General features: G+C 47.6%; 1 protein-coding gene across 3 annotated transcripts in view; it reads left to right on the top strand.

Annotated features, from left to right (window-relative positions):
• The window catches only part of LOC144123075 (uncharacterized), a 408,139-nt gene that overhangs the window by 296,005 nt on the left and 97,979 nt on the right, over window positions 1–14,155 (top strand). The window lies entirely within an intron of this gene.

Genomic DNA, 14,155 nt, shown 5'->3' with positions numbered 1-14,155 from the left:
TGTTTTCTTAGCTTTTCTCTTTTCTTTCTGGTCTTTTGCCGACCGGATTAAAGAGCTTTCACTGCATATTTTTTAGCACAGCACTAAGTTTCTCGTAAACCACATTTCGCCTTATGCTACAAAGATATGATCTGCAGAACAAGTCTGCTTTACTCAACTTCAAAAAAAAAAAGGTTAATCTCAAAGGTGCTATTGTAGATTTCAACAAAATGTGTATTACTGCAAAATCTCATTAAATCGAACACCAAGGGACCATAAAAAGTTCAAATTATCAAATGACCTCCAACAAAACTGACAAGAACCATTTGTACCAGGGTATAGGTCGGAAGAGGGCACCGCCTCAGTTATTGCTGGCAGCCGGAATTCGTCTACCTATATGCTTTGCCATTTTGAAGCGCATATAACTTAAATTACATGCTTAATTGCATATTCTATGCAGAATATATTTAGCTTAAAGGCGGGAATGCAAGCTATTTGCCCACATTCGTCTGGCTTCATCAACGTGCTGAGTGGCAGCCCATATACTGAGCATATATATATATGCCTGCACTTCACCCATGCGCCCATGCTCCATCGCTGTGGTACCCATGCAGCCCTTTTACATGTAATGTAGGATATGCAGCCAGGCTAATGTAAGTGGAACTACATGTCCATAGGTGTCGCCGGGCAACGATCGGTAAAATTACGCGTGATGTTTCTGCACCGCAAACACCAGAATAATCGACGCAGGACTTACGAAGGCTACAGGCTGAAATATACTCCTGCTTCCACACACAGTGTCGTCAGAGTGATGCACGGCAAGCCCCCATCGCGGTTGCCCGCAATTCACCGTCGTATAGCCCAGGTTCACGCACACACATTTTGTCACTGCCTAGTCCACACATAGCCCTTTTCTACCAGATATGTAGGGAATGTGTGGGAATGGCTGATATAGGCCCATGCGCCGTCCACGTATTTTCTACGCAGTGCCTTTGTAGGCTGTAGGCGGAAATATTGCATGTTTGCCCACACGCAGCTAGCCTCCTTGGATCCTTGTGGGTGCTGCAGGGGCCGCCTCTATTGGGTTTGCCCGCACTTCACCATTAAGTAACCCCATATTTTATGCACACGAACTGCATGCAGCCCATGCTTAGCCCTTCCATAACCTGGTTAGGATAAAGGCGGGGAAGATGCGGAAATGACAAACGTGCCCACGCCTAGCCCATGCGGGACCAACGTAGGCGTTGCTCAGACAGCCCAAACTGCATGCCTACAACGCTTCGCCGCTGTGCAGCCCAAAGTTTAGCCCCTGTATTTTCCACACAGGACCCATGTAGGCCGAAGGCGGGAATACTATCTCTCTGCCCACACAAAACCACCGTGGCTCCCTCAAGGCGCTGCACGGGCAGCCCCAAGAGGGGCTGCCCACACTGAACCATGATAGAGCCCGCACTGTTGCCCGCATGTATCTGTGGTGGCATGCATACAGCCCATACTTAGCCCTTTCATAACCTGTTTAGGATAGAGGCGCGGGGAATATGCGGAAATGACAAATGTGCCCACGCCTAGCCCATGCGGGACCAATGTAGGCATTGCTCAGACAGCCCAAAGTGCATGCCTACAACGCTTCGCCGCTGTGCAGCCCAAAGTTTAGCCCCTGTATTTTCCACACAGGACCCATGTAGGGCGAAGGCGGGAATACTATCTCTCTGCCCACACAAAACCACCGTGGTTTCCTCAAGGCGCTGCAGGGGCAGCCCCAAGAGGGGCTGCCCACACTTCGCCATGATAGAGCCCGCACTGTTGCCCGCATGTTTCTGTGGTAGGACCCAGGTGGGCTGGCCGCTCTTTTTAAGCCCATGCGTAGCTGACGAGGGGCCCACTCAGGCATAAAATGGGCAACCCAAAACTTTTTTGCCAGCATTGAGCCCACGAGGGACCCATGTAGGTTTATTGCGGGCAGCCACCAGCCCTCATTACCCATGTCGGGCCCGCATGGGCCCGCCACCTTGTGCTACTGGGGGTCTCTTCGCAACGCAAATTTTCGAGCCACTTTTTTTATCCCATATAACGCCTTGAGAAAGAAGGGGACCACATCGATCTTACTTTTATCCCCTTCCACTGGGCATACAGTCTCTTCGCAACACAAATTTTTGAGCCACTTTTTTTATCCCATGTGACGCCTTGTGAAAGTGGGGGAACATATCGATCTTCCTCCTATCCTCTTCCACTGGGCATGCTGTCTCTTCGCAACGCAAATTTTTGAGCCACTTTTTTTCAGTGCATGTAACGTCCAGTGATAGTAGGGAACCTCATCGATCATCTTCCTTACCTCTTCCACTGGGCATGCGTCTCTTCGCAACGAAAGTTTTTCAGCCAATTTTTTATCCCATGTGACACCTTGTGAAAATAGGGGACCACATCGATCTTCCTCCTATCCTCTTCCACTGGGCATGTGGGCTTTCCTAAAACGCAAATTCTAAGCCACTTTTTTAAGCCCATGTAACATCTTGTGAAAGCAGGGAACCACATCGACCTTCGTCCTATACTCTTTCACTGGGCACGCGGGCTTTGCGCAAAGCAAATTTTTGAGCCACTTTTTTAAGCCCATTTGACATCTTGTGAAAGCAGGGGACCACATCGATCTTCCTCCAATCCTCTTTCACAGTGCATGTGGGCATTTTCCAACGCAAATTTTTGAGCCAGTTATTTCCGCCCATTTGACGTCTTGTGAAACAAGGGGACACATTGATCTTCCTCCTGTCCTCTTCCACAAGGCATGCGGGCTTTTCCCAACGCAAATTTTTGAGCCACTTATTTCCGCCCATGTGACGTGTTGTGAAAGTAGGAGACCACATCGATCTTCCTCCTATGCTCTTCCACTGGGCATGCGTTCTCTTCGCAACGCAAATTATTGAGCCACTTTTTTTATCCCATGTGACGCCTTGTGCAAGTAGGGGACCACATCGATCTTCCTCCTATCGTCTTCCACTGGGCATGCGGTCTCTTCGCAAGGGAAATTTTTGAGCCACATTTTTTATCCCATGTGACGCCTTGTGAAAGTAGGGGACCTAATCGATCTTCCTCATATCCTCTTCCACTGGGCATGCGGTCTCTTCGCAACGCTAATTTCTGAGCAACTTTTTTCAGCCCATGCAACATCTTGTGAGAGTAGGGGACCACATCGACATTCCTCCTATCCTTTTCCACTGGGCATGCGGTCTCTTCGCAACACAAATTTTTCAGCCACTTTTTTTAGCCCATGTGACGCCTTGTGAAAGTAGAGGACCACATTGATCTTCCTCCTAATCTCTTACACTGGGCATGCGGTCTCTTCCCAACGCAAATTTTTGAGCCACAATATTTAATCTCATGTGACGCATTGTCAAAGTAAGGGACCATATCGATCTTCCTCCTATGCTCTTCCACTTGGCATGCGGTCTCTTCGCAACACAAATTTTTGAGCCACTATTATATCCCATGTGACGCCTTGTGAAAGTATGGGAACATATCGATCTTCCTCCTATCCTCTTCCGCTGGACATGCTGTCTCTTTGCAACGCAAATTTTTGAGCTACTTTTTTTATGCCATGTGACGCCTTGTGAAGGTAGCGGACCACATCGATCTTCCTCCTATCCGCTTCCACTGGGCATGCGGTCTCTTCGCAACGCAAAATTTTTGAGCCACTTTTTTTATATCATGTGACGCCTTGTGAAAGTAGGGAACCACATCGATATTCCTCCTATCCTCTTCCACTGGGCATGCGGCCTCTTCGCAACACAAATTTTTGAGCCACATTCTTTTATCCCATGTGACGCCTTGTGAAAGTAGGGGACCACAACGATCTTCCCCCTATCATCTTCCACTGGGCATTCGGTCTCTTCGCAACGCAAGTTTTTGAGCCACTTTTTTTATCCCATGTGACGCCTTGTGAAGGTAGGGAACCACATCGATCTTCTTCCTATACTCTTTCACTGGGCACGCGGGCTTTGCCCAAAGCAAATTTTTGAGCCACTTTTTTAAGCCCATTTGACATCTTGTGAAAGCAGGGGACCACATCGATCTTCCTCAAATCCTCTTTCACTGTGCATGCGGGCATTTTCCAACGCAAATTTTTGAGCCACTTATTTCCGCCCATTAACGTCTTGTGAAACAAGGGGCCACATTGATCTTCCTCCTGTCCTCTTCCACAAGGCATGCGGGCTTTTCCCAACGCAAATTTTTGAGCCACTTATTTCCGCCCATGTGACGTGTTGTGAAAGTAGGAGACCACATCGATCTTCCTCCTATGCTCTTCCACTGGGCATGCGGTCTCTTCGCAACGCAAATTATTGAGCCACTTTTTTTATCCCATGTGACGCCTTGTGCAAGTAGGGGACCACATCGATCTTCCTCCTATCGTCTTCCACTGGACATGCGGTCTCTTCGCAACGCAGTTTTTAGCCACTTTTTTAACCCATGTGACGCCTTGTGAAAGTAGGGGACCACATCGATCTTGCTCCTATCCTCTTCCACTGGGCATGCGGTCTCTTCGCAACACAAATTTTTAACCACTTTTTTCAGCCCATGTAACGTCTTCTGAATGTAGGGGACCACATCGACATTCCTCGTATCATCTTCCACTGGGCATGCGGTCTCTTCGCAAGGGAAATTTTTGAGCCACATTTTTTATCCCATGTGACGCCTTGTGAAAGTAGGGGACCTAATCGATCTTCCTCCCATCCTCTTCCACTGGGCATGCGGTCTCTTCGCAACGCTAATTTTTGAGCAACTTTTTTCAGCCCATGCAACATCTTGTAAAAGTAGGGGACCACATCGAGCTTCCTCCTATCCTTTTCCACTGGGCATGCGGTCTCTTCGCAACACAAATTTTTCAGCCACTTTTTTCAGCCCTTGTGACGCCTTGTGAAAGTAGAGGACCACATTGATCTTCCTCCTATTCTCTTACGCTGGGCATGCGGTCTCTTCCCAACGCAAATTTTTGAGCCACAATATTTAATCTCATGTGACGACTTGTCAAAGTAAGGGACCATATCGATCTTCCTCCTATGCTCTTCCACTTGGCATGCGGTCTCTTCGCAACACAAATTTTTGAGCCACTTTTTTATTCCATGTGACGCCTTGTGAAAGTATGGGAACATATCGATCTTCCACCTATCCTCTTCCGCTGGACATGCTGTCTCTTCGCAACGCAAATTTTTGAGCCACTTTTTTTATGCTTGTGACGCCTTGTGAAGGTAGGGGACCACATCGATCTTCCTCCTATCCACTTCCACTGGGCATGCGGTCTCTTCGCAACGCAAAATTTTTGAGCTACTTTTTTTATCCCATGTGACGCCTTGTGAAAGTAGGGGACCACAACGATCTTCCCCCTATCCTCTTCCACTGGGCATTCGGTCTCTTCGCAACGCGAGTTTTTGAGTCACTTTTTTATCCCATGTGACGCCTTGTGAAAGTAGGGAACCACATCAATATTCCTCCTATCCTCTTCCACTGGGCATGCGGCCTCTTCGCAACACAAATTTTTGAGCCACATTCCTTTATCCCATGTGACGCCTTGTGAAAGTAGGGGACCACATCGATTTTCCGCCTATCATCTTCCACTGGGCGTGCGGTCTCTTCGCAACAAAAATTTTTGAGCCGCTTTTTTTATCCCATGTGACGCCCTGTGAAAGTATGGGAACATATCGATCTTCCTCCTATTCTCTTCCACTGGGCATGCTGCCTCTTCGCAACGCAAATTTTTCAGCCACTTATTTCAGCGCATGTAACGTCTAGTGATAGTAGGGAACCTCAACGATCATCTTCCTTACCTCTTCCACTGGGCATGCGGTCTCTTCGCAACGAAAATTTTTGAGCCAATTTTTTATCCCATGTGACGCCATTTGAAAATAGGGGACCACATCTATCTTCCTCCTATCCTCTTCCACTGGGCATGCGATCTCTTCGCAACGCAAATTTTTGAGCCACGTTTTCAGCCCATGTAACGTCTTGTGAAAGTAGGGTACCACATCGATCTTCCTCCTACCCTCTTCCACTGGGCATGCGGTATCTTTGCAACGCAAATTTTTGAGCGACATTTTTTATCCCATGTGACGCCTTGTGAAAGTAGGGGACCACATCGATCTTCCTCCTATCCTCTTCCACTGGCCATGTGGTCTCTTCTCATCGCGAATTTTTGAGCCACTTTTATATCCCTTGTAACACCTTGTGAAAGTAGGGGAACTCATCGATCTTCCTCCTATCATCTTCCACTGGGCATGCGGTCTCTTCGCAGCGCAAATTTTTGAGCCACTTTTTTTATCCCATGTGACGTTTTGTGAAAGTGGGAGACCACATCGATCTTCCTCATTTTCTCTTCCACTGGGCATGCGGTCTCTTCGCAACGCAAATTTTTGAGCCACTTTTTTCAGCTTGTGTGACGCCTTGTGAATGTGGGGGACCACATCGATCTACCTCCTATCCTCTTCCACAGGGCATGCGGTCTCTTCGCAACGCAAAACTTTGAGCCAGATTTTTCAGCCCATGTAACGTCTTGTGAAAGTAGGGGAAGACATCGATCTTCCTCCTATCCTCTTCCACTGGGCATGCGGTCTCTTCGCAATGCAAAATTTCGAGCCACTTTTTTGATCCCATGTGACGCCTTGTGAAAGTAGGGTACCACATCGATCACCCTCCTATCCTCTACCACTGGGCATGCGGGCTTTTCGCGACTCAAATTGTTGATCCACTTTTTGCAGCCCATGTAACGTCTTGTGAAAGTAGGGGACAACATCGAAATTCCCCCTATCCTCTTCAACTGGGCATGCGGTCTCTTTGCAAAGCAAATTTTGAGCCACATTTTTTATCCCATGTGGCACCTTGTGAACGTAGGGGACCACATTGATCTTTCTGCTATCCTCTTCCAATGGACATGCGGGCTTTTCCCAATGCAAATTTTGAGCCACTTATTTCCGCCCATGTGGCATGTTGTAAAAGTAGGAGATCACATCGATCTTCCTCCAATCCTCTTCCACTGGGCCTGCGGGCTTTTCCCAACGCAAATTTTTGAGCCACTTTTTTCAGCCCATGTGACGTCTGGTGAAAGTAGGGGACCACGTCGATCTTCCTCCTATCCTCTTCCACTGGGCATCCGTCTCTTCGCAACGAAAGTTTTTTAGCCAATTTTTTATCCCATGTGACACCTTGTGAAAATAGGGGACCACATCGATCTTCCTCCTATCCTCTTCCACTGGGCATGTGGGCTTTCCTAAAACGCAAATTTTAAGCCACTTTTTTAAGCCCATGTGACATCTTGTGAAAGCAGGGAACCACATCGATCTTCTTCCTATACTCTTTCACTGGGCACGCGGGCTTTGCCCAAAGCAAATTTTTGAGCCACTTTTTTAAGCCCATTTGACATCTTGTGAAAGCAGGGGACCACATCGATCTTCCTCCAATCCTCTTCCACTGTGCATGCGGGCATTTTCTAACGCAAATTTTTGAGCCAGTTATTTCCGCCCATTTGACGTCTTGTGAAACAAGGGGCCACATTGATCTTCCTCCTGTCCTCTTCCACAAGGCATGCGGGCTTTTCCCAACGCAAATTTTTGAGCCACTTATTTCCGCCCATGTTACGTGTTGTGAAAGTAGGAGACCACATCGATCTTCCTCCTATGCTCTTCCACTGGGCATGCGGTCTCTTCGCAACGCAAATTATTGAGCCAATTTTTTATCCCATGTGACGCCATTTGAAAATAGGGGACCACATCTATCTTCCTCCTATCCTCTTCCACTGGGCATGCGATCTCTTCGCAACGCAAATTTTTGAGCCACGTTTTCAGCCCATGTAACGTCTTGTGAAAGTAGGGTACCACATCGATCTTCCTCCTACCCTCTTCCACTGGGCATGCGGTATCTTTGCAACGCAAATTTTTGAGCGACATTTTTTATCCCATGTGACGCCTTGTGAAAGTAGGGGACCACATCGATCTTCCTCCTATCCTCTTCCACTGGCCATGTGGTCTCTTCTCATCGCGAATTTTTGAGCCACTTTTATATCCCTTGTAACACCTTGTGAAAGTAGGGGAACTCATCGATCTTCCTCCTATCATCTTCCACTGGGCATGCGGTCTCTTCGCAGCGCAAATTTTTGAGCCACTTTTTTTATCCCATGTGACGTTTTGTGAAAGTGGGAGACCACATCGATCTTCCTCGTTTTCTCTTCCACTGGGCATGCGGTCTCTTCGCAACGCAAATTTTTGAGCCACTTTTTTCAGCTTGTGTGACGCCTTGTGAATGTGGGGGACCACATCGATCTACCTCCTATCCTCTTCCACAGGGCATGCGGTCTCTTCGCAACGCAAAACTTTGAGCCAGATTTTTCAGCCCATGTAACGTCTTGTGAAAGTAGGGGAAGACATCGATCTTCCTCCTATCCTCTTCCACTGGGCATGCGGTCTCTTCGCAATGCAAAATTTCGAGCCACTTTTTTGATCCCATGTGACGCCTTGTGAAAGTAGGGTACCACATCGATCACCCTCCTATCCTCTACCACTGGGCATGCGGGCTTTTCGCGACTCAAATTGTTGATCCACTTTTTGCAGCCCATGTAACGTCTTGTGAAAGTAGGGGACAACATCGAAATTCCCCCTATCCTCTTCAACTGGGCATGCGGTCTCTTTGCAAAGCAAATTTTGAGCCACATTTTTTATCCCATGTGGCACCTTGTGAACGTAGGGGACCACATTGATCTTTCTGCTATCCTCTTCCAATGGACATGCGGGCTTTTCCCAATGCAAATTTTGAGCCACTTATTTCCGCCCATGTGGCATGTTGTAAAAGTAGGAGATCACATCGATCTTCCTCCAATCCTCTTCCACTGGGCCTGCGGGCTTTTCCCAACGCAAATTTTTGAGCCACTTTTTTCAGCCCATGTGACGTCTGGTGAAAGTAGGGGACCACGTCGATCTTCCTCCTATCCTCTTCCACTGGGCATCCGTCTCTTCGCAACGAAAGTTTTTTAGCCAATTTTTTATCCCATGTGACACCTTGTGAAAATAGGGGACCACATCGATCTTCCTCCTATCCTCTTCCACTGGGCATGTGGGCTTTCCTAAAACGCAAATTTCAAGCCACTTTTTTAAGCCCATGTGACATCTTGTGAAAGCAGGGAACCACATCGATCTTCTTCCTATACTCTTTCACTGGGCACGCAGGCTTTGCCCAAAGCAAATTTTTGAGCCACTTTTTTAAGCCCATTTGACATCTTGTGAAAGCAGGGGACCACATCGATCTTCCTCCAATCCTCTTCCCCTGTGCATGCGGGCATTTTCCAACGCAAATTTTTGAGCCAGTTATTTCCGCCCATTTGACGTCTTGTGAAACAAGGGGCCACATTGATCTTCCTCCTGTCCTCTTCCACAAGGCATGCGGGCTTTTCCCAACGCAAATTTTTGAGCCACTTATTTCCGCCCATGTGACGTGTTGTGAAAGTAGGAGACCACATCGATCTTCCTCCTATGCTCTTCCACTGGGCATGCGGTCTCTTCGCAACGCAAATTATTGAGCCACTTTTTTTATCCCATGTGACGCCTTGTGCAAGTAGGGGACCACATCGATCTTCCTCCTATCGTCTTCCACTGGACATGCGGTCTCTTCGCAACGCAGTTTTTAGCCACTTTTTTAACCCATGTGACGCCTTGTGAAAGTAGGGGACCACATCGATCTTGCTCCTATCCTCTTCCACTGGGCATGCGGTCTCTTCGCAACACAAATTTTTTAGCCACTTTTTTTAGCCCATGTAACGTCTTGTGAATGTAGGGGACCACATCGACATTCCTCGTATCCTCTTCCACTGGGCATGCGGTCTCTTCGCAAGGGAAATTTTTGAGCCACATTTTTTATCCCAGGTGACGCCTTGTGAAAGTATGGGAACATATCGATCTTCCTCCTATCCTCTTCCGCTGGACATGCTGTCTCTTCGCAACGCAAATTTTTGAGCCACCTAATTCCGCCCATGTGACATGTTGTAAATGTAGGAGACCACATCGATCTTCCTCCTATCCTCTTCCACTGGGCATGCGGGCTTTTCCCAACGCAAATTTTCGAACACCTTTTTTCAGCTCATGTGACACATTGTGAAAGTAGGGAACCACATCGATATTCCTCCTATCCTCTTCCACTGGGCATGCGGCCACTTCGCAACACAAATTTTTGAGCCACATTCTTTTATCCCGTGAGACGCCTTGTGAAAGTAGGGAACCACAACGATCTTCCCCCTATCCTCTTCCACTGGGCATTCGGTCTCTTCGAACCGAAAGTTTTTGAGCCACTTTTTTATCCCATGTAACGCCTTGTGAAAGTAGGGCACGACATCGACCTTCCTCCTATCCTCTTCCGCTGGACATGCTGTCTCTTCGCAACGCAAATTTTTGAGCCACTTATTTCCGCCCATGTGACATGTTGTAAATGTAGGAGACCACATCGATCTTCCTCCTATCCTCTTCCACTGGGCATGCGGGCTTTTCCCAACGCAAATTTTCGAACCCCTTTTTTCAGCTCATGTGACACATTGTGAAAGTAGGGAACCACATCGATATTCCTCCTATCCTCTTCCACTGGGCATGCGGCCACGTCGCAACACAAATTTTTGAGCCACATTCTTTTATCGCGTGAGACGCCTTGTGAAAGTAGGGAACTACAACGATCTTCCCCCTATCCTCTTCCACTGGGCATTCGGTCTCTTCGAACCGAAAGTTTTTGAGCCACTTTTTATCTCTTGTGACGATTTGTGAAAGTAGGGGACCACATCGATTTTCCGCCTATCATCTTCCACGGGGCGTGCTGTCTCTTCGCAACGCAAATTTTCGAGCCACTTTTTTTATCCCATATAACGCCTTGAGAAAGTAGGGGACCACATCGATCTTACTCTTATCCCCTTCCACTGGGCATACAGTCGCTTCGCAACACAAATTTTTGAGCCATTTTTTTATCCCATGTGACGCCTTGTGAAAGTGGGGGACCACATCGATCTTCCTCCTATCCTCTTCCACTGGGCATGTGGGCTTTCCTAAAACGCAAATTTTAAGCCACTTTTTCAAGCCCATGTAACATCTTGTGAAAGCAGGGAACCACATCGACCTTCTTCCTATACTCTTTCACTGGGCACACAGGCTTTGCCCAAAGCAAATTTTTGAGCCACTTTTTTAAGCCCATTTGACATCTTGTGAAAGCAGGGGACCACATCGATCTTCCTCCAATCCTCTTTCACAGTGCATGCGGGCATTTTCCAACGCAAATTTTTGAGCCAGTTATTTCCGCCCATTTGACGTCTTGTGAAACAAGGGGCCACATTGATCTTCCTCCTGTCCTCTTCCACAAGGCATGCGGGCTTTTCCCAACGCAAATTTTTGAGCCACTTATTTCCGCCCATGTGACGTGTTGTGAAAGTAGGAGACCACATCGACCTTCCTCCTATGCTCTTCCACTGGGCATGCGTTCTCTTCGCAACGCAAATTATTGAGCCACTTTTTTTATTCCATGTGACGCCTTGTGCAAGTAGGGGACCACATCGATCTTCCTCCTATCGTCTTCCACTGGGCATGCGGTCTCTTCGCAAGGGAAATTTTTGAGCCACATTTTTTATCCCTTGTGACGCCTTGTGAAAGTAGGGGACCTAATCGATCTTCCTCCTATCCTCTTCCACTGGGCATGCGGCCTCTTCGCAACACAAATTTTTGAGCCACATTCTTTTATCCCATGTGACGCCTTGTGAAAGTAGGGGACCACATCGATATTCCTCCTATCCTCTTCCACTGGGCATGCGGCCTCTTCGCAACACAAATTTTTGAGCCACATTCTTTTATCCCATGTGACGCCTTGTGAAAGTAGGGGACCACAACGATCTTCCCCCTATCCTCTTCCACTGGGCATTCGGTCTCTTCGCAACGCAAGTTTTTGAGCCGCTTTTTTATCCCATGTGACGCCTTGTGAAGGTAGGGAACCACATCTATCTTCCTCCTATCCTCTTCCACTGGGCTAGTGGGCTTTCCTAAAACGCAAATTTTAAGCCACTTTTTTAAGCCCATGTGACATCTTGTGAAAGCAGGGAACCACATCGATCTTCTTCCTATACTCTTTCACTGGGCACGCGGGCTTTGCCCAAAGCAAATTTTTGAGCCACTTTTTTAAGCCCATGTGACATCTTGTGAAAGCAGGGAACCACATCGATCTTCTTCCTATACTCTTTCACTGGGCACGCGGGCTTCGCCCAAAGCAAATTTTTGAGCCACTTTTTTAAGCCCATTTGACATCTTGTGAAAGCAGGGGACCACATCGATCTTCCTCCAATCCTCTTCCACTGTGCATGCGGGCATTTTCCAACGCAAATTTTTGAGCCAGTTATTTACGCCCATTAACGTCTTGTGAAACAAGGGGCCACATTGATCTTCCTCCTGTCCTCTTCCACAAGGCATGCGGGCTTTTCCCAACGCAAATTTTTTAGCCACTTATTTCCGCCCATGTGACGTGTTGTGAAAGTAGGAGACCACATCGATCTTCCTCCTGTGCTCTTCCACTGGGCATGCGGTCTCTTCGCAACGCAAATTATTGAGCCACTTTTTTTATCCCATGTGACGCCTTGTGCAAGTAGGGGACCACATCGATCTTCCTCCTATCGTCTTCCACTGGACATGCGGTCTCTTCGCAACGCAGTTTTTAGCCACTTTTTTAACCCATGTGACGCCTTGTGAAAGTAGGGGACCACATCGATCTTGCTCCTATCCTCTTCCACTGGGCATGCGGTCTCTTCGCAACACAAATTTTTTAGCCACTTTTTTTAGCCCATGTAACGTCTTGTGAATGTAGGGGACCACATCGACATTCCTCGTATCCTCTTCCACTGGGCATGCGGTCTCTTCGCAAGGGAAATTTTTGAGCCACATTTTTTATCCCAGGTGACGCCTTGTGAAAGTATGGGAACATATCGATCTTCCTCCTATCCTCTTCCGCTGGACATGCTGTCTCTTCGCAACGCAAATTTTTGAGCCACCTAATTCCGCCCATGTGACATGTTGTAAATGTAGGAGACCACATCGATCTTCCTCCTATCCTCTTCCACTGGGCATGCGGGCTTTTCCCAACGCAAATTTTCGAACACCTTTTTTCAGCTCATGTGACACATTGTGAAAGTAGGGAACCACATCGATATTCCTCCTATCCTCTTCCACTGGGCATGCGGCCACTTCGCAACACAAATTTTTGAGCCACATTCTTTTATCCCGTGAGACGCCTTGTGAAAGTAGGGAACCACAACGATCTTCCCCCTATCCTCTTCCACTGGGCATTCGGTCTCTTCGAACCGAAAGTTTTTGAGCCACTTTTTTATCCCATGTAACGCCTTGTGAAAGTAGGGCACGACATCGACCTTCCTCCTATCCTCTTCCGCTGGACATGCTGTCTCTTCGCAACGCAAATTTTTGAGCCACTTATTTCCGCCCATGTGACATGTTGTAAATGTAGGAGACCACATCGATCTTCCTCCTATCCTCTTCCACTGGGCATGCGGGCTTTTCCCAACGCAAATTTTCGAACCCCTTTTTTCAGCTCATGTGACACATTGTGAAAGTAGGGAACCACATCGATATTCCTCCTATCCTCTTCCACTGGGCATGCGGCCACGTCGCAACACAAATTTTTGAGCCACATTCTTTTATCGCGTGAGACGCCTTGTGAAAGTAGGGAACTACAACGATCTTCCCCCTATCCTCTTCCACTGGGCATTCGGTCTCTTCGAACCGAAAGTTTTTGAGCCACTTTTTATCTCTTGTGACGATTTGTGAAAGTAGGGGACCACATCGATTTTCCGCCTATCATCTTCCACGGGGCGTGCTGTCTCTTCGCAACGCAAATTTTCGAGCCACTTTTTTTATCCCATATAACGCCTTGAGAAAGTAGGGGACCACATCGATCTTACTCTTATCCCCTTCCACTGGGCATACAGTCGCTTCGCAACACAAATTTTTGAGCCATTTTTTTATCCCATGTGACGCCTTGTGAAAGTGGGGGACCACATCGATCTTCCTCCTATCCTCTTCCACTGGGCATGTGGGCTTTCCTAAAACGCAAATTTTAAGCCACTTTTTCAAGCCCATGTAACATCTTGTGAAAGCAGGGAACCACATCGACCTTCTTCCTA

Source organism: Amblyomma americanum, chromosome 3 (assembly GCF_052857255.1).
Source record: "Amblyomma americanum isolate KBUSLIRL-KWMA chromosome 3, ASM5285725v1, whole genome shotgun sequence".
Lineage (NCBI taxonomy): Eukaryota > Metazoa > Arthropoda > Arachnida > Ixodida > Ixodidae > Amblyomma > Amblyomma americanum.
Note: the sequence above shows the minus strand (reverse complement) of the source record. Positions and strands in the feature narration are given on the sequence as shown.